The sequence below is a fragment of the Pleurodeles waltl genome, chromosome 12 (assembly GCF_031143425.1).
Source record: "Pleurodeles waltl isolate 20211129_DDA chromosome 12, aPleWal1.hap1.20221129, whole genome shotgun sequence".
NCBI lineage: Eukaryota > Metazoa > Chordata > Amphibia > Caudata > Salamandridae > Pleurodeles > Pleurodeles waltl.
In genome coordinates, this window is record NC_090451.1 from 634,534,266 (window position 1) to 634,560,906 (window position 26,641).

General features: G+C 45.8%; 2 protein-coding genes across 4 annotated transcripts in view; one reads left to right on the forward strand and one right to left on the reverse strand.

The window, feature by feature from the left end:
* The window catches only part of S100A1 (S100 calcium binding protein A1), a 714,879-nt gene that overhangs the window by 202,073 nt on the left and 486,165 nt on the right, over nucleotides 1-26,641 (forward strand). The window lies entirely within an intron of this gene.
* Nucleotides 1-26,641, reverse strand: part of LOC138268445 (protein S100-A16-like) — a 246,522-nt gene that overhangs the window by 16,061 nt on the left and 203,820 nt on the right. Inside the window, exon 2 of one of the 3 annotated variants that reach the window (XM_069218084.1) lies at nucleotides 25,577-25,735. The exons of the other annotated variants lie outside the window; for them this stretch is intronic. The gene's annotated coding sequence lies outside the window, so the exon portion shown is untranslated. The remainder of the gene's footprint in view (nucleotides 1-25,576; nucleotides 25,736-26,641) is intronic. 3 annotated transcript variants of the gene reach the window in all.

A 26,641-nucleotide genomic window follows, 5' to 3' on the forward strand; every position in this document is an offset into this window, starting at 1 on the left:
TTTGTCATAGTGACATCTTTTACTTTCTAATCATTATTACCTTTTTGTGTCACTGGTTCACGTGAAGATCCGTGCTTACATTAGATGCATTTCTATTGATTACAAATGTCGACTCCTACAACCTCAACTGTGCTTAGACTAGATTAATGTAGATTATTCACGATTTACACACATCCGGACAAGTTCTGAGATTCTGCCAAATTGGTTGTTTCCATCGTATTTTTTTGGGGGGGGGTACTTGCAGAAAACTTCGTGCTCCTGGGCTGTTAAGAACTATGGTCCTCATTACGACCCTGGCTATGGGTGATAAAGTGTTGATAATACCACCAACAGACTGGCGGTAAGTACCGCCAAATTATGACCATGGCAGTGATAACTCCCATAGACAGCCAAACGTACCACACCAACCGCCACAGCGGAAATAACAGCCACCACAGCGGTAGCTGGCAACAGCCAAGCGGAAGACAAAAAACCGCCCACCATATTAAGACACAGGAAACCGCCATCTTTTCCAGGGCGGTACCAACACCCTCTAAAGTCTGAGGGAAACAGAGCTCGGAAGTGAAATTACTCACCATTGGAGACACAGGGAAGAACCACGCCACCATGGAACTCAAATTGCATGTCTTCCCAATGATCTTGTACATTATGCTCCACCTGGAACACCAATGCCGACAAGGACGATGACAGTGAGTACAGCTGCCTAGCACATAAGGGAGGATGGGAGGAAAACAAGAGTTACACACACACACACACACACACACACCCACACACCATACACACAGCCAGCTGCACACGAAAATCAACTTGTCCCCGAAAAATGGCAGAATAATGCGAGGACAACAGGAATTGACTAAATGATTGTAATCAGATCAACATCAAAATTAATAATTTGATTTGTCAATTAAACAGATATGTACACATGTACACAAAGGGACACTGCCAAGTCCAATGTTCAAAGGGCCCACATGGCCACAGAGCACAGTCTAAGGCCCAACTCGAGTCCTGACCACATCCAGATAGTACACTGCAGGGGCATTAGTTTGCAAATGGGCAAGCTCCTCAGGGGGAGGGGGGCACCTCAGCCCGATGCAGGAACAAGCCCACTGGTTCTGGAGGGGGCAACATGCCCATTGCTTTGTCCCGGGGAGTGCAAGGCCACAGTCTCTCGAGTGAGTGACCTCCCCACTGGTTCTGGAGGGGGCAACATGCCCATTGCTTTGACCTAGGGAGTGCAAGGCCACAGTCTGTCGAGTGGGTGACTTGCCCACTGGTTCTGGAGGGGGCAACATGCCCATTGCTTTGTCCTCGGGAGTGCAAGGCCACAGTCTCTCGAGTGGGTGACTTGCCCACTGGTTCTGGAGGGGGCAACGTGCCCATTGCTTTGTCCTGGGAGTGCAAGGCCACTGTCTCTTGAGTGGGTGACTTCCCCACTGGTTCTGGAGGGGGCAGCCCGCACAGTAACCCATGGAGGGTGGACTACATGGCGTCTGCCGGCAGTGATGGCTGCACTGTGGTGGTGGTTGGAGGAGGCTCTTGGGCAGTCCCTGCACTCTCTGATGGCTGCAGGGTGGTGGTTGTTTGATGAGGCTACTGGGCAGCCCCTGCACTCACTGATGGCTGCACATCCACAGCTGGTGGTGGGGGCCCTGTGACAGCTGGTGGTGGTGGCGGCGTTTGCCTGACAGCTTCCGCTGGCATAGAGTGCCTCGTCTCCTCCAGTTCATGGTTCAGGGATCCCTTACCATTCCTGGCAGGGGTGGATGGGCTCTTCCCCTCTCTGCCTGGTGGTGCTGGCTGTTCCCCTTCCTCACAGGTGGTGCAGGCTCCTTCTCCTTCCTCACAGCTGGTGCTGGCTCCTTCCCCTTCCTCACAGCTGGTGCAGGCTCTTTCCCCTTCTTCACAGCTGGTGCAGGATTCTTCCCTTTCATCCCTGGTGGTGCTGGCTTCTTCCCCTTCAGTGTCGTAGGTCTGGTATCCTTACCAGAACGAATAGGTGGTGCTACCACTGTCCCCCTGGACTGTTTGGCTGAGGTGCTGGGCTGTGTCCTTGGAACACTGCCATATGTGCAGGATGTGGGGGGAAGTGGTAGGGAAGAGGTCAAGTTGGGCAAGGAAAAGCTTTTTAGGGACGTTGGGGCAGGAGGAGGGAGGAGTAATGGGAGTGGAGGATGAGGGAGTGATTGTTGAAGGTGTATGTCTGCTGGATTTGGGTGCAGGTGCATGAGCCGTATGCTGATGTGAGGTGGATGGCTGTTGGGTGTCTGAGTGCTTGCGTTTGTGTCCTGGTGGGGGGGAGGCAGACACAGTGGGAGAGGACACAGTGGACACGTGCATGGATGTTGTGGAGGTGTCTGCCTGCCAGTTTGGTGTGTGTTCTGTTTGGTGTTGTGATGCTGATAGTGAATGTAGATGTAGTACATGCAGGTGTGAGTGTGGACGTAACTGGGAGGGAGGTCGAGGAGGAGGGTGAGACAGTGGAGGCTGTGGATGTTGTTGTGTCTGCAACGGTTTGGTGTTTGTGTGACTGCCTGTGGGATGAAGTGTGGTGCCTGTGTTTGCCTGTGCCACTCTTGTGTGTTACCTTGTGTGCATGCTCGTCTGTCTGTGTGCTTGGGATGGGTTGGGGTTGAGGAGAATGGGACTGGGAAGTGGAAGTTAGAGGGGGGACAGTAGAAACAGGGACAATGGATGCCATCAGAGAGGAGGCCAGAGCCTGAATCGATCTCTGTTGGGCAGCCAAACCACCTTGAATGCCTTCTAGGAATGGATTGCATTGCTGCATTTCGGATACCAGCCCCTGGATGGCATTCACAATGGTTGACTGTCCTACAGAGCTGGATCTCAGTAGGTCCATAGCCTCCTCACTCAGGGTAGCAGGGTTGACTGGGGCAGGGCCTGAGGTGCCTGGGGCGAAGAAGATGCCCACCCTCCTGGGTGAGCAGGCACGGGCAACTCGCTGAGGGGCTACTGGGAGGGCGGTGCTGGTACCGGGGTGGCGGCTGTACCTGCAGCTGGGGTGGTCACAGAGGTATTCGCCACCACCAGGGAGCTCCCATCAGAGGAGGTATCAGAGTCTGTGTTGTCCCCTCCAGTCTCCGATGTGGTGTTCTCCTCGCCCTCTGTCCCACTTGTTCCCTCTGCATCGGTGAACTCTGCCTCCAGGGTCCTGTGGGCTGCAGCTCCCTCTGTCGCCGGTGCCTCTGCTCCTCCGCCAGATGATGCTAATGCACACAAGGACAGGATAACAAAACAAGAAAGGGGGGGAGCGAATCAAAGGATACACTGGGTCAATGACTGCACCAACACCATGGTTGCCATACACAGCACCCTCGCACTAACAGTGAAATGGCTAGTCACCAAGGCATGAGGAGGAGCACACACCGCCAACTGCAGCACACCTGGAACCCACACAGCCCTGCCTAGAAGTGAATACTAACAAGCTAGGTTACCTGTATTTGTCATGCAACCGTTACCCTTCTGAGGACCTACGTTGCTGTGTCTGGCCTGGCCTTAAGTGCACCCACTAACACATAGCTACCACCCGGATACCACCCCACCAGCCATAAGTTGTAATCATACCCATTGTACTCACCCCCTTGTGGCTGTTGTGATTCCCTCAAGCGCCCATCCAGCTCAGGGTAGGCCACCGCCAGTATGCGGGCCATCAGGGGGGTCAGGGTCCGACGGGCACCCCTTCCTCGTTGGGAGGCCATCCCCAGCTGGGCCTCTGCAGTCTTCCATGCCCAACGTCTCAGCTCCTCCCACCGTTTTTGATGGTGGGTGTTCCGCCTTCCATAGACCCCCAGGGTCCGCACGTTCTTGGCGATGGCACGCCATAATCCCTTCTTTTGATGGGTGCTGACCTGCAGAGGTAATACATACAGGAGACCTCCATTAAACAAACAGTCCAGCCTGTCACACACATGGCCGATTCCATCACCTTTGCAACACACATATGCCAGCTCACAACATGTACACCGCCAACAGACAATCACCCCACCCACCCTTACGCAATGACTTCACACACATCTCCATGCATTCATGCCACATGGTGGCCCATACCACAGTCCGTACTGGGGTAGGACCCCATCCACCATTTGCTCCAACTCCTCCGAAGTGAAGGCTGGGGCCCTTTCCCCGGTCAAATGGGCCATGGAAGGTTCCAGACACAGGTCCCAGCAGCACATGCAGTGTAGGTCTTCTCCTGTGGAAGGTCAGGAAACAAGTGAGGATTGAGATAGAAATTGGCAGTCACGTCCACAGCAGTGTACACTGTCACTGCCGGCGTAGATCCCCATTGGCCACTGTACCCCATAGGGCCCAATATTATCCAATGAGGAATTGCATGGCGGTTCACGACTGCCTACCGCCACGGCACACAATGTCAGCGGAATTACCTCACTTCCACCTGTCCCTCCACACAGGACAGGCGGTCGCCATTTCAGGGGGGTGAACAGGGCTATCGATAATTTCTGCGTCACAGGATGAATAGGCACATACTTTTCATTTACATTGTCCCAAAACATGATTGCACGATGTGGACTGCTGTTGTGATAAAGTTGTTCAAACTGTGACAGCCTACTCCCTCTTGTGTCACTTAAATTCCTTCTGTTGCGGATGAATACGAGATGGAGACATACCTCCGTGTACAGACCCCTGGTGGATTTAACTACACTGGAGGACAGGCACATAATTCTCACCTATAGACTGGACAGGGCCACAATCACAGAGCTGTGTGTCCAGTTGGAGCCCGACCTGATCTCAGCTATCCGTTATCCCACTGGGATCCCCCCTCTTGTGAAGGTTCTATCAGTGCTCCATTTCCTGGCAACATGTTCTTCCCAAGTGACAGTGGGCTTGGCAGCAGGAATGTCACAACCAGTGTTCTCAATCGTGCTGGCAAAAGTCTTGTCCGCCCTGGTAAAACACATGTGCAGCTACATTGCTTTCCCTCAGGTGGAATATTTGGCCAATGTGAAGGCCGGACTTTATGCAATGGGACATATCCCCAATATTATTGGGGCGATTGACGGTACACATATTGCAATTCTCTCCCCCCCCCGCAGAATGAACAGGTGTTCAGGAATCGTGCAGATGATGTGCCTGCCGGACCAGTACATCTCCCACGTCAATGCTAAATATCCAGGGTCGGTGCATGATGCCTTTGTCCTGCGGAACAGCAGCATCCCATGTGATGGCCCAGCTGCAGAAGCACAGGGTGTGGCTTATAGGGGAGCCTTGGTCCCCACCCAGTGTATGTTGGTGTATGCCTCTGCTGTTATCCAAATATGATAGTGTGTGGCTAAATGTTGTCCCTCAATACTTGCAAGTGACTCTGGCTACCCAGACCTATTGTGACTGCTGACCCCTGTAAGGAATTCCAGGACAAGGGCAGAAGAACTACAATGAGGCTCATGGGCGAACCAGTAGGATAATGGAGAGGACCTTTGTCCTCCTGAAGGCCAGGTTCAGGTGCCTCCATCTAACAGGATCCCTGTGCTACTCACCCGAGAAGGTCTGCCAGATAGTTGTGGCATGCTGCATGTTGCACAACCTGGCCCTCAGACGCCATGTACCTTTTCTGCAGGAAGAGGAGACTAGAGATGCCCCTGTGGCAGCAGTGGACCCTGAGGACAGTGAGGATGAGGAGGCAGAGGATGAGGATGTGAACAACAGAACATTAGTGACCCGTCAGTACTTCCAATGACACACAGGTGAGACAGTACAACTTCACATTTCTATGACTATTGGCATATTCTGTGGGGCATTGGCATGCTGGCATTACCACTTGTTTCCTCTACTTACTGTCACCTATGGATTATCATTTTACAGATGTTGTTGATATGACAACAATGTTGTGATGTGATCACGGCAGCCAGCAACAGGTCATTCATTCTATGCTCTCACTGTGTACAGTTCATTTGCAATGGATGTAGCTATTTCAATCAATACATGAAATACTAGTAGTCAACTTTTATCCAAGGGTGTTTATTGTAGTGCTAAGAAATTGAGGGTAAAGTGCAACGGAATGGGGTGGTATTGTTCCAGTTTGTTTGTAGCACAGGTGCAGTGTCCAAGGGGACATAGGAAGGGGAGCAATGGCAGTTCAAGGTGGACAGGGTGACTGAGTGGGACACAAGGGGGACAATCAGGAGAGTCTCATTTCCTGGCGTTGGTCTTGGCTAGTGTCTCTGGCTTCTGTCTCTGTTGCAGGGAAAGTTTGCGGGGTGGTTCACCTTCTGCAGGGAGAGGGGTGCTGGTGGCCTGTGGGTCCTGTGGCGGGGCCTCCTGGCTACTAGCGACAGTGGAAGTGGAGGACTGTTCAGTTGACTGGCTAGTAGTAGGGGCCCTCTGGTGTGCTGTTGCCTCCCTCATGATGTTGGCCACGTCTGCCAGCACCCCTGCAATGGAGATCAGGGTGGTGTTAAAAGCCTGCAAGTCCTCCCTGATCCCCTGATACTGTCCCTCCTGCAGCCACCTGTTCTCCTGCACGTTGTCAAGGATCTGGCCCATCGTGTCCTGGGAATGGTGGTAGGCTCCCAGGATCTCGGAGAGTGCCTCCTGGAGAGTCTGTTCCCTGTTCTTGTCCTCCCCAGGTACACAGCAGTCCTCCCAGTATCCCTGTTGGCCTGTGCCTCTGTCCCCTGAACGGTGTGCCCACTGCCACTGACCCCAGATCCCTGATTGTCTTGTGGGCGAGGTGTGGCCTGCGGTCCCTGTACATGTGGGCACACTGTCGATTGACTTGTCCTGGGGACAGAGGTGAGGTTGCTCTGGGTGGATACTGTGGTGGTGGTTCATGATGAGGGAGGCTCTATGGTGGTCTGTGAGTGGGCTTGGGTGACCGGCTGTCTAGTGGTCCCTAATGGGCCAGGTAGGTCCTCCAGATCCAGAAGTCCAGAGTTACTGTCATCACTGGGGGCCTCTTCTGTTGGGGGACTGGATAGTGGTGGCACCTCCTCTCCAGTGACATTGGCTGGGGTACATGTGGGGATGTAAATTATTTATTATGCTTCAAGTGTCTGACATTTGTACTTCTGTAGCTTCCCCTCTATGGTTGGTGTTGCCCTGCCAGCTTTTGCTTGTGTATGGTGATGTATTGTGGTTATGTTAGCTTCCCTATGCTGTACATGCTTTAGTGATGGGTGTCCATGCAGGGCTGGGAAGGCTGTTGATGCATTGGTATGGCATGCAGGGCTGGGCTTTGTGGTTAGTCATGTGTGTGGGATGGTGTGGGGTGATGGGAGTGAGGGTGAGGGGTGTGATGGCATGTAGGTATGGGGGGTGTTAAATGTTGACTCACCTGTGTTAAGTCCTCCGGCAACTCCAGTGAGTCTCTCAGGAGGCAGTATTGCCAGTACCTGCTCCTCCCATGCTGTGAGCTGTGGGGGAGGAGGTGGGGGTCCACCGCCAGTCCTCTGGATGGTGAGCTTGTGCCTTGCTGCTGTGGAACATACCTTCCCCCGTAGGTCGTTCTACCTCTTCCTGATGTCGTCCCTTGTTCTTGGGTGCTGTCCCACAGCATTGACCCTGTCCACTGTCCACGATTCTCCGCAAGAGCTCCATCTTCCTTGCTATAGATATCTGCTGTACCTGTGCTCCACAGAGCGGTGGCTCTACCCTGACAATTTCCTCCACCAGGACCCTTAACTCCTTCTCAGTGAAACGGGGCTGCCTTTGTGGTGCCATGGGTGTTGTGTGATGTGTGTTGGTGAGGGTCTGTTGAGTAATGTGGGGTGTGTAATGTGGAGTGCGTGAGGGGTGTATGGCTGTGTGTGGTGTGTGTGTGTCTACTTGTCTCTTTGCTCTTCTTCTCAGTCGCCTGGCAGGAACTGTTGTTTGTAAAGGGTTGTGGGTAATGTGGGTGTGTGTTTTATAGTGGTGTGGGTGAGTGGGTGTGGTGTGTGTATGGTTGTCAGGTGTGTATTTTTCTTATTGGCCAATGTAGTGTGGTTTTGTATGTGGGTGTCCATTCTGAGCACAGCGGTATGTACCGGCAATGGTTTACTGCCGTTGAATGTCTGGCGTGGTGATTCATGGGTCATAATGTGGTGGGCGTTGTTTTGTTGGCGTAACGGTATGGGTTTTGGGACTGCCACTTTATCACTGACCTTTGGTCTGGCGGATTTGTGTATGTGGCTGAGTTCTGTCAGATTGGTGTGTGTGTGTCATAATATGGTGAACGGATATCCGCCACTGTGGCGGTAAGTTGGCGGCCGTCAACGTGCCAGTAAGCGGGATTTACCTTCAGTGTAAGGGCCTGTGTTCTTTAAAGGGCCTAACAAATTGGAAGTGTACTTTTTGAGAAGGAGCAGGGAGTTCCAAATTAAAAAAAAAAACTCTATTCCTTTGATTCCCCCTCTTGCTTGGCATAAATGAGACAAATGCAGAAATATTCCCAATATTCCCTAAATTCATATTTTCGTACAAGATTCAAACTGTAAGGATTTTCCATTACCACAGGTTCACCCAGTCCTTAGTTTTAGGGGACGAGTGCAAGGGCCATACTTGCTGCACAAATGAAACTAACACAGGACGCTGCAATGAAACAAGTGAGAACTGAATACTGAAAACGCCTGATGTAGCATCTGTGAGAGAAGGGGCAAGGTGTGACGGAAGCTGGTCAGGTAACAAAGGCTAAAGATTAAAATGAGCAGGTCCAAGCATCTTGCCCACTGCCAGTGGGACTCTGCTCAAACCACTTGGGAAATTTATATTAAGCTTTCCGGGCTCACAAGCACAAACTAGGAGTTGATGAAGGGACAGCCTCACCTGATTGCCTGGGGCGTGGCTTCAGTGTGTGTGTGTATGGCGTGCTACACCCCCCATATAATTTTCTGATAAATAATTGGGTACAGATGCTTTCAGTCTGGTGGTCTGACAGATTTCACCAGGACTGTTTTTAACATACATTCAGACAAAAACACAAACACACTCTATCCCTCTGTTTTTAAAGGCATCACAATATTGGTTATTTAACAGAAGAGTGTGTTTTCCCTCACTTAGTACCCCTACCAATCCACATTCCTCTCTCTTTCCACTGCCCTTTAGGCCCCTCTCCCAGTTACCCTGCTTGTAACATATTTAAACATTAATTCACAGCGTAATAGTCAGAATATCTGAGGCTCTCAACCCCCCCAATCTTACTGACTAAGCTACATCCCTGCGGATTACACCTCTCCTGAGGCACATACTGTCATTATACCTATGGTTTTGGAAAGGGTGAACTGGGGGGAGACTGATGCACCCACCATGGGCATTGGATTTCCGCCTTGCCAGGGTAGCACGAGGAGTGCTGCGGAGGTTGTTCACTCTACCAGAGAAGGATCCATGACTCTATTACTAATCTGGTCCTGATCCATAAGGTACAGAAGATATATAATGATGAACGGAAACGATGTTTGGAGCCGAGCACCGGAATGCATACCCAACTTCTATTGCCCCTTACTAACATTTTCAATTGCAGTCCCAGTCTCCAAAGCCTAGTCATCAGTCAATGTACAGCAGTTTGATGTTCTCCTAGAGGTGAATCAGATTACTAACTTTCCATTTTACTGTGATGGAAAGTAGCATTCACTTACTGGTTTATTATCATTAGACTCTCAAATCACGTGTGCAAACAATCCCTATTAAGGGTTTTTTAAATAAATATTTTTATTGAGAAGAGATGATATCCAATATACGAAACACACAATGGAAATAGCTTGAAAAGATCCCCAAAACCATATTCACATTCAAATTTTTGAGATGTTTCATCAGAGCAGCATTTTTTTGCAGATCAAAAAATACATCTTGCAACAGAGTTTATAAACCAAATCCTAAAAATCGACCAAACAAATATATTAATATCACACTAAAAGCCCTGAATCCCAAATTTGAATAAGAGTATATGGGGATCATTACAAAATTGGCGGCCGCACCCCCGCCGCGGCCATTTGGAGATCCCTGCTGGGCCAGCGGGCGGAAACCTGGTTTCCGCCCACTGGCCCAGCGGGGATCACGGCCGCAACATAGGAGCCGGCTCCAAATGGAGCCGGCGGTGTTGCGGCCGTGCGACGGGTGCAGTTGCGCCCATCGCGCTTTTCACTGTCTGCAGAGCAGACAGTGAAAAGCCGCATGGGGCCCTCTCAGGGGGCCCCACAACTCCCCGTACCGCCAGCCTTTTCCTGGCAGTTCAGACCGCCAGAAAAAGGCTGGCGGTTGGGGACTCGTAATCCCCTGGGCAGCGCTGCAAGCAGCGCTGCCCTGGCGGATTACATCCGCCGGGGCCATTGTGGTGGTAAACTGCCGGCCCCGGCGGTGAGACCGAATACGCCAGGAGGCACCGCCAGCCTGTTGGCGGTGCTCCCGTAGTTTTGGCCCTGCGGTTATAATACAGCCAGGGTCATAATGACCACCTATATGTGCTAAAGTGATCGAGTCCTTACGACCCCACCAATAAATACTACATGAAGCAAAAGTAAAGTGTTAGAGAATCACAACGTATTGCACAGGACAGTCCTTTTCCCTATCCTCAATTTACAAAAAATTAGAGTAGTGCCATGATGACTCAAATCTCTTTAAGCACCCAACAATCCCGATTAATTTGATGCTTCAGGCAAAACACATTATTTAGATATTTGTTTCCAGAATGGAAAATGAGTGAACTAACATTTGATATTAGGGCCAGATTGATATTTTGACGGTAGGAATACTCTGTCACAACAGCAACAGAGTATTCTCATGCTGTTAGATCCTTGGTGTAACCATGGTGGAGAGTTCCCTGTCTGTGCCATGGTAAGACCCTCCCAGTGGCCTAGTGGAGTAAGGGCCGACCGAGAATTGTTTATTTGTCCACCCACCCAATTGGGATGGGCAGACATGTAGCTGTTTTAATTACTCTCCATCTCTGCAAGGCAAACTCTGGCGGAGACGGTCAGTAAAAAATCAGTATTGCCCCCTAAGCCATGGTACATGATTCCCATGATGACGGGGAAGTATCTTTTTTTAATTTAAAAACTGGTGCTAGGCTCCCTCTCAATGATGGAGGCTTGCATCAAACAGAAAAATGCACTGGCAGCAACATGCATGATGGCAGTTTCTGCCAATGCTTGTAATTAACCACAAACTTGGCAGTCACTTATAAATATGGCGTGCGGTCCATCCACCAGGATTTCAGAGTAATTTACTCCTTCGCTCTAACGGAACAACAGACTAGCCGCCATTAACTACAGCTGTCTCCTCATGTCCTTTTCAAATGTCATTAAGGGCCTGACTCAGAGTTTGACAGACAGGGTACTCCACCACAAGCATGGTGAAGTACACAAAACTAACCATCCTCCCGATCTATTTAGAGTCAGGCGAGCCATCATGTTTGCAAAAGCAGTGCCCCCTCTGGCTCTGGTGGCATGTACCCTACACAGTGGAGTTGGTGCTATTGGTATGCGTCTCTGGTTTACTTTTCTCTTTCAGTGGTACAGTGTTTCTAGTACAAACCATTAAAAATATTTCCTGTTATTATGATCTATTTTTGCTAATGTCCTCTTTTGTTTTTTTTCTACAAGTACATTTTTTAGGGTCTCCCTTAGATCTATAAATTATCGATAACTGTTGCACAAATTCAAAACTACTTACAGTCTTAAACTGGGATTCAACCGATTTGAGAATTCATCACCCTTTGATGTTGTCTTCGGTTCCTATTATAATCCACTCTTAAAGAGCTCAGACTCTTCTGATGTTTTAATTGATCATATTACTTATGTTAATCACTTTGTGGGATTGACACAGGCAATTTATTCATGTAGCAAATATAGCTTTTTAATAAGGCACTGATGTGCTTTCATGTTTCATGGAAGACACGGAAAGAGACTTTTTGTGTACTGAGTTCCTCCAGTTGCCAGTGTTTTACTTGTTTTTAGTTTGACATCGATCTGATTCAGAGGTGTTGAGTTTGCGAGTGCATGTAGTTTTGCAATATTCAAGGAAGGTGGTATTAACTGAGATGGTGGCATGTGCAGACAGCAGTTAGCGTTCTAGCTCTGTGTTCTGCTTAGTCCTTAATTTGTAAATGAAAAGGTGCCGGTGCTCGAAGCTCACCTATTAAACACGCATCTGCTGCAATTTAAAGTGCGAGCACATAATGCTGAGGCAGCGTAATCCTGAAGCCTCCTCGGGAGTCTTCGATCCATTTACAACTAATCCTTGCCCCTTGAGCTCCCTCTTGCAGCTTCCTGCTTTTCCCCTTTCTGACGCTTTTTCGTTTTTCTCTTCCTCCTTCTTTCCCACATGTCTTTTGTTCGCATGAAATGCTTGCGACAGAAAACTAAGCGCCGCCCCCCAGAAATAAGTGCCGGTGCTCCGCACCAGAAACAACAAGCACAAATCAAGCACTGTCTGCTGTTCTATTAGTCTACCAAGTTGTGCTTTTTGGATGGCAGGTCAGGGTCATTTTAGCATCTGAGGCTGCTTGGGTGAGTGAAAGAGGAGAGGAAGCTTTAACGAAGGGACAAGAGGAAAGGCCTTGCAAATGCTTAGCTCTTGGGAAGATTCCAGTTGTGGAGACATGAAGACGTCACCCCCGGGTACTCTCATTGTATGATGCACTGGGAGTCCCTCAACAAATAGCGGGAGACGTGTCCCCTATGGCTCAGTTGACCATTGCCACTGAGCAATGATAACTTCCCTTAATGTCACTGAAACTGGGTGAGAGGTTGATAGATACTCCATCAAAGAGAGAAAGCTCCAGGATTCCACCTGGACTAATTAGCTGCAGATATTGACAAACTATCTAAATCAAATAACTGTGCTAAGGAAATAATTACTAGCAGTGTGAGTGGAAAAGTGAGGGTCCCCACTTCATCCATGTATCCCGTACTACCACCCCAACCCTGCTCCAGTTTAAAAAAGAAGGACATGCCTCTTTAATAACACTGCATCACAGTGCAGTAGCGGCCGCTTCTGCTCTCAAAACCCTGCTTCCTCCAATCACCTTTTGACTCTGTCCTTGCCTTTAGACCAATGCAGAGTCATTTGGCTAGTTTTGCACTTTAAAAAATACCTTGTGGCAAATGTAAGCAAAGCACATGCCATGCTAACATTTCTGTCTTCATTCCATCTGGTATATTTTCACTTGAAGTGCACAATATCTGCTCTGAAGATAGAAATCAAGTTTTAACCCAAATGATGGACTAGATGTGAAATTTATTTTCATCACATCTGTATGTATAATGACCATGAATGTAGGTGGGAAATAGTCTTAGTCATGTAAGGATGTTTAAAATTAATTAGTGAAATTTAGATTTAAATGAACAGTGTTGGACCCAACAAGCAGTGTTTGTAGTATATTTTGTAAGCATGAGTGGCTGACTTCAGAATAAAAAATTTGGTCAGTGAAGTGGGTTCATTATGAGTAATAAAATAAAAAAAAACCTCAATAGTACACTTTTCTCCATGTTATCACATCAAACGTTTGTTGGAGGTTAGAGCAGCCTGTGTGGCAAACAGCAGACCTCTCTGTTTACTACACAGGCCCTCATTATAAGTGAGCCCATAATCCAGATGAAATGGAGAGGGGACCTTTCCTCTTCCGATTATGAAGTCAGTTGTAACTCTACGGATCCAGTGTTTTTTACTCAGCCTGTTGTCACCATCCAAATCTTCATGGTGATACTGTCGGTGAAAATGCAGATTGTAATTGGGTGTTTTTAAAGTGTGGTACCAGAATGTCGTCCTCTGAAAATCATCGTCTCCCCTACCTTGCCAAGAAACAAATCACTCAATTTGAGTTAATTATAGAAAATCTGCACTCAATAAGAATATTTTTTAAATGAGATTTAGGGCACGGTATTTCTTTAGTCCATATTCTGATATACAACCATCTTTGATCTTTTTGGTTTACTTTTTAGTATTAAAATCCCTAATCTGCAGTTCGTTTTGGTCAGATACAGTCCACAGGATGCAATGCAGTGTGTTGGATTAGTGTATTTAGGATGCAGTGCAGTGTGTCCAGGTACTGTTACTTAAAAACTTTGCCTCGGATATATAGGACAGTTATGCTTTTGAGTTGCATTTAAGCACTTGAGTTGCAAACAATGTGTGATGTATTTTACCGTGCAAAAACAATATGCTGACAATGTTTCCTAAATGTGCAACATTCAATGAAAGTGTGTTTGCCATGACAATTACAAGTCACTAGTGACTACCAATCAGAGCCGCAAACCAATTCTCCCTTGGTACTTTTTGCTTATGTATTTGCAGTTGTTCTTTTGTATCTGCAATACGTAAGGAGAATCGTAAAGAACTATCTTGATAGACCTAATATGGTTTTCCATTGTTATCTTCCTTTCTTAGGTTAAACCACCACATGTACTTAGACTTTAATGTGCCATTTGCTAGTATTGGTGTTAAGGATCCAAGAAAAGCTGTTGAAATCTGTCTTCCTATGATTTGCTTGCAGAATTCATACTCCCTAATAAAAGGCTTATGCAGCATCTAACAAAATGTGTCTAAGCAGCGCCTATCTTCCACTTACAATTCTTGAGGTATGTTTCTGAGATGTAAGTCTCCTACCTGTACATATTCCCGAATCCCTGACATGACCTTAATATGACTGGGGGATTCTCAGTTAATGACAACATACTTTTAGTGCTTTAGGCAAAATGGCGCTCCTTCCAGAACAGTCACCATTCTCAGGCCATTTTCAGGATCCTTTGTTGTAATTTAGTTTTCCCACTAAGTGGCACTGTAAGGAGCATATGAGTGTTAATATTTCTGCAGGCTCTTGGTGTCACTGATCAAATCTATTGCAAGCACTGCACAGAGGCCATCAAGCAGAATACAAAAAATATCTAAGAAATGACTGAACATTTTGTCTAAAATAGTGTGCTCTGCTGTATCGACAGCAAGCCCCTGGCTTTTGCTGCATAGCCACATGTGTTTGCAAGAAAGGCTAATGTTTATATTTGTCGGATAGTGCATGGCTTTCCGTACTGTTACTTTCAATTTTGGCCATTTTGGGTACTGGGACTTCTTACCAAAGGAGTGCTTATAGGTAGCTGACAGCTGTTGTATTTTGAGAGGAATCAAAAAGGTGTGGCATTTGAAAGATATGTGGCTTGCAAGTTGTAGGCAAAAATATTTCACAAGAAGTATTATCACTGTGATTATGGTCACAGCCTTATACAGTAAAATAGAATTACTCACAGTTTGAAATTGAAGGCTGTTAGACCTGGCAGCTTTTTGGCATGTCTCCCCTGTCTGTTTGCCTTCTGACCTCCTGTTTTTATGGTTTACCGGACTCTGTTTTTCCTGGTTTACTGTCTTTGCGCACTTTACCACTGCTGATCAGTGCTAAAGTGCAAGTGCTCCCTAGGTAAATTGTACTGTTGATTGGTTTATCCATAATTGGCATATTTGATTTACTGGTAAGTCCATGGTAAAGTGCACCAGAGGTGCCAAGGGCCTGTAAATCAAATGCTACTAGTGGGTCTGCAGCACTGGTTGTGCCACCCACCTAAGTAGCCCTGTAAACATGGCTCAGACCTGCCACTGCTGTGGCTGTAAGTGCAGTTTTAAACTTCCAATTCGACCTGGCAAGTACCCACTTGCCAGGCCTCAACCTTCCCTTTTGGTACATGTAAGGCACCCATAAGGTAGGCCCTAGGTAGCCCCATGGGCAGGGTGCAGTGTATTTAGTAAGGTAGGACATGTTGTGGTGTGTTGTACATGTCCTAACAGTGAAATACTGCCAAATTCGGGCTTCACTGTTGCAAGGCCTATCTCCCTCATAGGGTAACATGGGGGCTGCCTTTAAATAAGTTTTAAGCGCAGATTCCATTGGAAGGCAGATAGAAATATGAAGTTTGGGGTCTGAACTCACAATTGAAAAATACTTTTTTTATTGAAGTTGTTTTTTTAGATTGTGAGTTTGAAAATGCCACTTTTAGAAAGTAGGCATTTTCTTGCTTAAACCATTCTGTGACTCTGCCTGTCTGTGGATTCCCCGCAGGGTTAGTTTGACAATTGAGCTGTTGTAAAGTCCCTCTAGACAGTGACACAAAGGGGTCTAGGGTGTAGCATGCATATTCTGATGGGCCATCTGAGCTACAGCGGAGGGAGGAGTGGTTGCTTACACCTGAAAGGACTGTGCCTGCCCTCACACAATGCAGTCTCCAACTCCCTGGTGTGTGTCTGGGGCCTGGCCTGGACAAGAAAGGATCTGGCAAACACTTGAGACTGCTTTGATGTTTGCCAACTTCAAAGGCAGAAAGGGGTGTAAGACGAAGACACAAAACCCCAGACATTTACAATCTTTTTGGAAAGAAGAGGAACCTCTGCCCAGGAGATGAGCTGAAAGAGGAGTACTGTCCCTTTGCTGTGTTTCTTTGCTGGACTGGCCTGAAGTTGCTGCTTCTGCCTGAAAAGAGTGCTGGGTGTCCTGCTTGAGAGAGTTCTCCAAAGGCTTGGAGTACAGCTTGCCTCTTGCTGGAAGTCTCAGGGACACCAAAGACTTCAGTTTCCTTGACCTGCAGCACTGGGAACTGTGTGTTTGTGCTGTTCAAGAGGAGAAACCACTGCGCCGCCACCAACGAAGCCGCTGCCCTGCACTGTGACCTTCCGATGCCGCACGGAGCTGCACTGCCCCCACTTCGCACCACAACCCTGGTCTCACCGACGCCGTCATTGGACGACTTCACCGAGCCGCTGCACACACCGCGGACCTGTGTGCCCCGCACTCCGGCATTGCGTCGCTCACACTGCAGCCTGGGCATCCCCAACGATGCCGCTCATGCTGACACCAGTGCCGCTGTCTGCACTGTGGCCTGTGGACAACGTTCGTGAGGTACACAAAGCACCGTCCCGTCCCACACCGCAGCTGCAGTCCACCGACGCCAGCACCATCGACTCCAATGTCGTCACCTGGCATCCCTGCGTGAGGGTCACAGAGCACCGTCCCATCCCGCACAAGTGGCTTGGGCCTACTGACAATAGCACTTCAGCAACGACGACACAGCTGTCTGCACCATGACATGGTGACACCGCACGTTGCACCGCCCCGCTTCACACCGCAGCCCTGGTCTCACCGACGCCGCTGGACGCCGTCACCAAACCTCTGCCTACACCGTGACCTTTTGGCACCATTCGTCACACTGTCCCGCCTTTACACTGCAATCCCAACGCCATCCACACAAGCGCTCCTGACATCATCAGCCTGGAGTTCTATCCGCAACATGTGTGACTTCAAGGGCCTGACGACTCCTGCTCAGACTCCATAACCAACACCACAACACCAGTGAGACCGCTCTTCAGAGCTCAATGCGAGGATCATGACGCCTTGCAATTCTAAAGGTACTCTTAGTGGGACTTCCTGACACCGTAGCTAGCCTGCGACGCCACGGTTGGCCTGAACTGTTGGTTTTGTTGATCACAAAGCTGTGACAGCCCCAGGTGGAGCTATCGACTTCAAGGAACTGTATTTTTGAGTAAATCTTGCAGAATTCATACAATTATTACTGTATGGTGGATTTTTATTGTATTTGGTCTTGTTTTTTATAGATAAATATTGGCTATTTTTCTAAAACTGGTGTGGTGTCCTTTTGTAGTGTTTTCATCTATTACTGTGTGTTATGTCCAAATGCCTTACGCATTGCTTCTGAGATTAACCTGCCTGCTCTTGCCAGGCTACCAAGGAGGTGAGCACAGGTTATGTGAGCAGGTATCTCCCTTATTCTGACTAGAGTGAGGGTCCCTGCTTGGAGAGGGTTCAAACCGACTGCCAACTAGAAACCCAATTTCTAACAAAGGCACTATAAGCTTCAGGACCCACAACAATTTAGCAGACATCTTGTGTGTATTTCCAGGTTTATTTGAAGTTCAAAGTTGATTTTAAAAATCCATTTTTATTCATTCTGGGAACCTTACTATCTAGTCGATGATTTAGTATATGGATTTAGGAGCAACTAGCAAAATGGGTGCATGTTAACATTAGTTGTTAGTGGCAAAGCACAAAACAAATGTATATGTTGTATATATGAGCTGTATTTTATTTCTTATCTATTGTGATTTACCTGCTTGTTAGGTGTAGTGTTAGCCAAGAGCCTTTAATTTTAGACAAATTATTTGTGTACTATGCATATTTAAAGGAACTTTCAGCCTGCCATCTTCATCCATTGATCTTTTGCTGTGTCAGTAACAATTTTCTTTTGCCGACTACAGGACCACATGGGGCAGTGGGTCAGCCCACTTTAGCAATTGGATAACTTTTCTGTGACTGACAGCATTCTGTTCTTACTCAAGGAGCACCTCAATGTACAAAAGTAGTTCCCTTTGGTGCAAGAGACTAGTATGGCAATGCACACTTGTTGACACCAGGAAAATATTTTCTCTTTTAGCCAAAGTTTTATTTTTTGTGTTTGTGAGAACCCTGCAACTCCCCCAACAATAACATTTTACAAAGATCATGAAAAACAAAACATCCATTACATCCTTGGGTTGAAAATGGCAGACCTACTTGATTTACCCGTTAGTTTTCTGTACATAAGCCCTATGGTTTTAACACACTAGTGTCTTATTTATTGTCCTAGTATTATATCTTGTTACAAATATTAAAATTGATTGCTATATTTTGTCATTGCTGCTAAAATGAGTGGTACACTTGATGGGCTAAAATCACTAACTACTCTTTGTAGCATTTAAGGTAGTACTACGGTAGTACTCCTCAGGTACTTCAAAATTATATTCACTAACCTGCTCTGCCACTCCAGATCTTCGCTGTGCGGAGATATCTGCGCATATTGGTTCACGTGTTGAAAGTCAACGTGTGAGAGACTAGGGGAGTAGCTGGAAAATGGGTAATACTTAGTCCTAAATGGGTGGAATTTAGGGAGGTGTAAGGATGGCTTTAGGGAGGGACATGCAAAACACTAACACCCACACACAAAAGAGTAAACCCAATTCCATTCACAGCACACTTCCTAAAGGTTCTAAAACAGTAGCAAATTTACTTAAGCTCAGCCTTAGAGTAAGTCTAGCATCGTGCACGGCCAATTACATGTACTGCAACACACTCCCACAAATAAGACAATAAACGCAGGGACTTAAAATAACAACCCATAGGAAATATTGTTAAATAATTACATTTTGTTTGACTTTTATTATATATATTTGAATGAAAAACATATTAATAATTATTAAATCATTATTACATCTTAAAGAAGTAATAATAAACATAATCTAAAATAAAATCTGTTTTGACCTTTTGTTAAAAAAATTAAGAAAAATGTATATTAATTTTATACATTAATTTTAGCAAAATGTAATATATATATAATAGATCTTCTCCACAGTCATGGAGATAGCCACCTGCTTGTAGATCACCTCAGTGGTGGAGATAGCCACCTAATTGTGAACAGTAACCAGTGGTAACTTTACACCTGTAATTTATTTGTAGGAAGCCCCAGCAGGAGTATGTCTAACATTAGAAATGGCTGTTGCTTTTGCCTGTCATAGTCGCAATATGCTTGGCTTAATTTCTGTTGATTAGCCATTGCTTCTTGTTCTGAAACTACGAACTCTAACAGTTTAAGTACCAGGCAACTAAGGCCCTTATTTCTCAAACATTTCTCCACAGACAAATAATGTGGAAAGCCCTTCAATACATCAGGCCCTTAATGAGTACAACCACTTCTACTTGTACTTGTTGTAAACATATATTCAAATCTCAGCAAGAATTATAAGTAAGAGGTGTTGGGAAGTCAGTCCACCCAATATTGAAGTATCGCGAGACATTTCAGTATGTGGTGCACAGCGAGTAAGCTGTGGATATACTGCTTTCTGCTGCTACTGGCATTATTAAAGCTGTAGACTCACAAGAGGCGGTTCCTCCATCAGGGCTCTGGGACTGTGCTTCTCTGAAATTCACACAGGTTTACCTAAACAATGTAAAATAGATCGATTTATTTAGCAGTGCAAATGTACAGTGGCGGCCGGCAGCTTTAGGAGGAAGGGGGGCGGGCGGGAAGCACACACACACACACACTCATTCTTTCACACAGAGACACGCACGCACGCACATCCAATAACAACACTCATACCATTCAAACATGCACGCACGCACCAAACATTCATTTTAAAACATCACACACTCATTCTTTCACACATGCATGCACATCCATCCATTAACACTCATAACACTCAAACATGCACGCGCGCACCAAACATTCAATTTCAAACATCACACACATACACACACACACACTTACCTTCAGCCTCTAGGTCCTAGGAGGGTTGGGACTGCTGCCTTCCCTCATTGGCTGGGAAGGCAGCAGTTCCAGCCTCGTCACAGAGTGGGATGGGGTCAGTGAGACTGCTGACCCCACCCCACTCTGTGACGAAGTGTCACTGATTGACACTCGCCCTGGGCGCTTCAGGGCTTAAACCTGAAGCGCCCAGGGCGAGTGTCAATAGGTGACGCTTTCCTCGTCACCCAGGGGAGGGCCTCGAGGCACCTTTGCTGAGCCGAGGAGGTCTCGCCCATAGGGGCTGTGACCTCCTCAGCCCAGCAAAGTTCAGCTCAGGCAGCCAGGAGTCTGCGCAAATCGCTTATGGCTCACTCCTGGCTGTCTGAGCTGAAAATGAAGAGTGTCTGTCAGGCTGGCCTTTGTTCAACCTGACAGACACTCTTCATGAGGGGCAAAACGTGGGGGGGCGTGGCCCCTCCACCCTAAAGGACAGGCCGCCACTGCAAATGTATCTCTAGACAAATCAATATATTTATGTCTGGACTGTCTGTTCCAGGCTGCCTGCCCCCCATCGCTCTGAGGCAGGGGGCGGAAGTCAGGCAGTAAATCAACGTTCTGCAAAGTGAAGCGAGGCTTATCTTTCTAAAGCCCTTCATTAACATTTTAGTCTACGGTGATAGTCAATGCAGGCTAGAGATGCTGTCAGCATCACAGTGTCAGGCATTGGAGCCTGCATCCCTGCGCGAGGCCAGACATCCATTATTCACAGCCCTGGATCCTATTGTTTCCCTTTTGTCATACAATAAGACTGTATGCGAGCACATGTGACTTGGCACCTTGTCCTTGGTAATAGTAAGTGTTATATTGCTAATCTTGTGGTGTGTATATTCTGCTGAGACCCATGGTCATGCCAACCACCTCTACTATGACACCCCAATCCCTGGCTGAAGGCAGCTCGCCTCTCAAGAAGTTGAGCTACTGGATTTGCCCCGCAAAATTGATCCAAAACATGAGCAGGGGTTTTTGTTCCCTTCCAAAGTTGATCCCAATATCAGAGTCAAGCAGACAAGTGCAAAGCTAGAAATATGTGTTTTTAGTAAAGACAGTTACATGCTTTATGGCGTTAAAACATGTCCTTATTATGAATGCCAAAACATGGATTGATTTACAAACAATGAATGTTAAAAACGTTATGGTAATGCATGTCAGCAGTATAGTTACTCTTTATTTCACATGTTTTACTTAATCTTGCATTCCCCGAGAGTATTAACTATTTCGTCAAGTTGCGTTTCTGTATTTTTTCTTGCATCGTATTACTCTTCTACAATGCATACTTTGAGTTGTGCCAGAGGTTTATCATGGACTTTGTTTGAGAGATCTGGCAAGGGGGGCTGAAGGCAAAGAAAAGTGCCTGTTACTGGGTTGTCCTCTCTCCAGAGCACATAGAAGAATAGTCATGTTTTCCAGTTTCAATTTAAATTCTGTGTAAATGCTGTGAAGGTAGAACACAGATGTCAAAATCTTCACAAGGGAAAAGTAAAAGAAAATACAGTGCTTAAATGTGAGTGACCGCAGTGTATGTTTGGGGGTGGTGATGTGGGGGAGATGCAAGGATCTATATTTAGGGGAGAGTGAAAAGAGGGCACTGAAAAGGAAAGAAAAGAGGTTGAAGATATGCAGATGGATGAGATGTGCAAAGATAAAGGGACGACATTTCTAACATAAACCGCACATAACTGAAGGCCAATACTCCATCCACATGCTATAATAATACTCAATTCACAGTCTCACAATTTCAGAATTGAAACATCTACAAAGTGTAACTATTTATGAAAAACAAAATTGTTATCACTTATGTATCTTAAGTAGCTAACAACCATTGACAAAGCCAAAAGTACTGTCAGGTTAGGTTGTAGGTGTATGTCAGTTGTTTTGTTATATATCTGGATGCCATAACATCTCAGAGAGAAACTAAAATACCGGTCAGGTGGTGCGTTATGGGAATAGGAGAAATATATTCGACATGTTCCTTTTCAGAGTACTCCCACTTTTTTCTCCCCACTAAAATACCTGTCTGCACATATCTCTGTATGACCAATTGCATCCAGTTGCCATAGGTGCTTCCCAAAGCCTGGTTAGAGTTTTTGCTTCCCAATTCGAAGCTGCATGTAGTGCAAAACACTGGGCAAGCACAGCCTTTATAGTGCCTGAAGTTCTTTCACTGTACAAACTGTGCATAACAGTAGCAATTTAACATATTATCGCAGTAAGATATGGGGTAGTTTGCAATGTGTTTAATATTTCAAGACAATACGTTTCCACTGCTTTAATACCTTGCATTCTCATTAAATCTATTTGCTTTCAAATGTACCCTTCCTCACACCTCACTCCCTGGGCCTCAGGTTTGTCCAGTAATCGTCCTCGCTACTTAAAGGTCACACCCAACTTCTACCCCCACCACTTTCAAATATCACCAGCAGCCCCTGGGACTCACCCATTTTCTGAAACCCTCTCAGTTTTCATTGCCAGAAATTGCTACCTCATTCTGTTGTCCCATTCTCCAACAGTTCCATTCAAACCAAGATAGTAGATGGTGATCTTATTGTATTGTCATAAGCTTTGCTGTGTTTTTTTTTAATATGCTTTTTTACACAGCTGTTTTGTGTGACGTTTAAAGAAAATAAACAGCATTTTCTCTACTTTGGCTATTTTCTGAGGTCCTCCTACTGGACTTCACAAATCCTGTACCTTTAAAATACTCCGAATGTGGGAACAAGGGACGTGAATATATTGTGTGGAAAAAGAGTTATTAATTCTTAAGCGTGAACTGTCCCAAATGTCTAAAAAAACAAATAAATAAATAAAAGCTGTACACTAGGGAGAGAAAAGCCTCAGCAGCTAATTGGTTAATTACCAGACCCATGGAATTTATGACTTAATTGATTATTAGAACTATCAGTAAATCAAAGGTCAATGTCATTCTATTTCCCGCCTCAGTAAAAATAAATTGCAGAATCATGACGCAAAGGGTACACAATCTTGGACAGATAAAGATAACATGTTCAGTGTGTTCAGCATTTGTGTGCCATAAGCTGGAGCTGAAGAGCCCTTCCCATCACCCTGCCATCAAGGCTTTCAAAAGTAGGATCCTCCCATTAGCCCTCTGTGGTTATTCTCTGCAATATTTCTCTTCACGTGTATTTATAAAAAAACTTGGGGGCAATTTTTAATGAGAGGATTGAGTCTTACTGAATGTACTGCTCTCAAAGTCTAATGTTCCCCCTTGAAGAAAGCAGTAACCAAGCTCAACATCCACAAGGAGGCTGTATAGGGATCGAGTTTGAGGAGGAGCATTAAACCTGAAACGATCTGCCACCAAAGTGCTTGTATGTTTCTGTGTGTATGGTAGCAATGTTTTTGGGTGGCTACATTTAAGCGTGTGGTTGGTCGATGGGGATGCAATATTTTAATTAAATAAGATCGCGCTCAGCCATGAAGGACCTTAAGCACGAAATAATTCTTGAACTCAATTTGAGGAAAGAACAACCTAATCAGCAATAAAATACAACTGGGAGACAAATTAGACACACTCCTGCAGGAAGGAAAACTTTCTCAAGGCCTGACTCGCATAGAATATACTAATTTTCACTTACAAGTTAAATACCTTGAAAAACTCTAAATGCTACTGGCCCACTAATGCAATGTCTTTGATGGTCCAGAATGTGCCTAATTTATTTAATCATTAGGATTCATTTGTTCTCCCTCATCAATATCATTTTCATCCTTCCAAAGAAGTAAAATCTGCAAATATCATTAATGAGTGCCTTTATGCATCTATAGTGGTACAAAAAACTGAGGTAAGAGCACAGCAGCTTTAGTCATCCTTTATCTTCTTCGTGATAAACTGATTGCCTTTGCCTCAGCTCAACATCCACTGGATTCCCCCAACGTTCAAAGGAACCTACCATTCTCCCAACACAAGCAGGCAGGGTACATGACGCCAGAAGAACATAACAACATTGTGATCATAAACAATGAGAATGGAACAACATAACGTTTGACATAATATATGGAATATAACACATCTTTCCCCTCAAAGACAACAAAAACAAATAATTCTGGAGAATCCACCTGGAAGGTGTTTTTAACCTTTTGGGTATTTTTACCCTATCAGCCTTCATCCTCCACAGATGACCAATGGCATCCTCCATTTCTAGGTCCGTTTAATCAGAAGGCTCAGTAACGTGCATGGGTGACAGATAATTCAAAACCACAGAAGGAGGACTCGTCATCATTTTCAGCATCATGCTCTCCATTGGGAAGGCCACATTTGCTTACATTGTTGGCAACTCTCCTGACACTCCAACTCCTCCCATCCCGTGTAATTACACATCCTTTGTTACATTTCACTCCTTTCATAGTTTTGGAAAACTTTGATTTATCTTTTTCCACTCTCATGGGGAACTTGATGCAAATCACTTTCCCACAGAAAGATTATGCAGTTTGACCTTATGAACAACATCTTATCTTTGTTTGGCTAAATACGGTCTTCTCTCTACATTTTTTCTGACATGTTCATAATCCACACCACTACTCAAACCTTGCTTCAACATGTATGAGACGAAGGAGGCATCCTTCTTAACAACTGTTAGGGACTAATCCTAGTAGTGAAGTGCGGATGGATGTGAAAAGCTCCAATCTCTCTCTGATGAGATTCTGATAGATTACTTATTTTGTAGGGCCAAATGTATGCTATACTTCGGGTTATGTACAGCAGGTCATGTACAGCTGTGACGGTGTGTTTGACGTTATCCAAACTAAGGAAACATTTCTTTTCCTGGGAAGTAAATTGTGTGCCATTGTCTTCGACACTGCTTTCTGAGAAACCAACCCTATTGAATATCTCCTTTATGAAATGTACAATTGACTCCATAGTCGCCTTTTCTACGGACATGATGGCCAATTGGAGAAATAGTCTATCATTACAATGGCATAATTCATACAGCTTGGTAATCACGTAGGAAGCCCTGCAACGTCAAAAGCCAGTTTTTACCATGGTAGTTGTGGCTAAGGTACTGCATGTATGTGAGGTGTAATACACTTTAGATTCTTATCACTACTGGAACGTTCTACACAATTCCTCACATAATAGTCACCCTTGCGGTCCAATCCAGGACACCAACATAATGTTCTCAACTTGTTCTTCAACATGTCAATGTGACCCTGGTGGCAAGCTTCAGTTATAATTTCTCTCACATTTTCTGGTGGAACACATTGGTCATTCCTAACTAGTATGTTACTGGTTACACACAATTCAGCAAAAGAGTGTAGCTTGCAGGTGTTTAATGATGACCAACCTGAGTGAGTGTATTTCTTTGCTTTGTGCAAAGTCTCATCCTTTGCATCGTCTTAGAACCATATCACTTCAGACAATGGTACATTTTGTATGGCATGGATTTCACTCAAGCTTGCAACTGCTTCAAGTTCATCCTCTTCGCTCTCACCACAATCAGACTCTGGGCAATGAAATCAGGACAAAAAAGTTAGCACATTTGGAACTTTTGCCCAGAACATGCAACACTGTAAAACAATACTCTTGCAACTTTGAAGTTAGTCTTGCAGTGTGTTCAGTTAAATTCACACCTCCCCCTTGACACACTATCTGAACAAGTGGTTTGTGGTTTGTCTGCAGTTTATACTCGCTGCCCCCCAAAATATGCCTGAAATGGTTTACAGCCCAGTTACAGGCCAATGGTTCCCACTCAGTTACAGCAAAGCGTCTCACTGTGGAACTCACTATCCTGGAAGTGTACCCAACCACCATTTAATCGTGACCTTGCTGTTGAGACAGAACAGCTCCTAAACCATGAGCACTAGCATCTCGAGTTATGATACATTCCTTTCCAACAGTGAACAGTCATAATGTGGGTGCATCACACATTCCTGATATTTCTGTAGCAGCTATCTCAGTGGTCCATGACTGTAGCGAAATGTTTAATGAACGCTGAGTAATATTTGCACAGTCTACAAAAGGACAATAATTGTACCTTGGACATGTGACGTAGAGCTTCATTGATAACAGACACTAAGGACTCCTTCAGCACTACTCCAACTGTCAACATGTGGTCTTCATACTCCAACTGATTTTTAAATAACTGCCAATTGTCTGGTAAAAGTGTCAAGTTATGAGCTTCCAGTTTTGAGCAGAAAAGACAAAAATAAATTCCAGATGTTTCTGTGTACCGTTCAAGAAAACTAGGATGTCATCCTGGATGCACCTTACATTGCCTTCAAGGTCCTTACATTGTGATAATGGCTCCCTGGAATATGGACGAGGCAGAGGCTAGTCCACATGGCATATGTCTGGACCGAAATAGCCCAAATAGAGTGATGAATGCAGTTAGTGGTTTCAAATCTTTTGT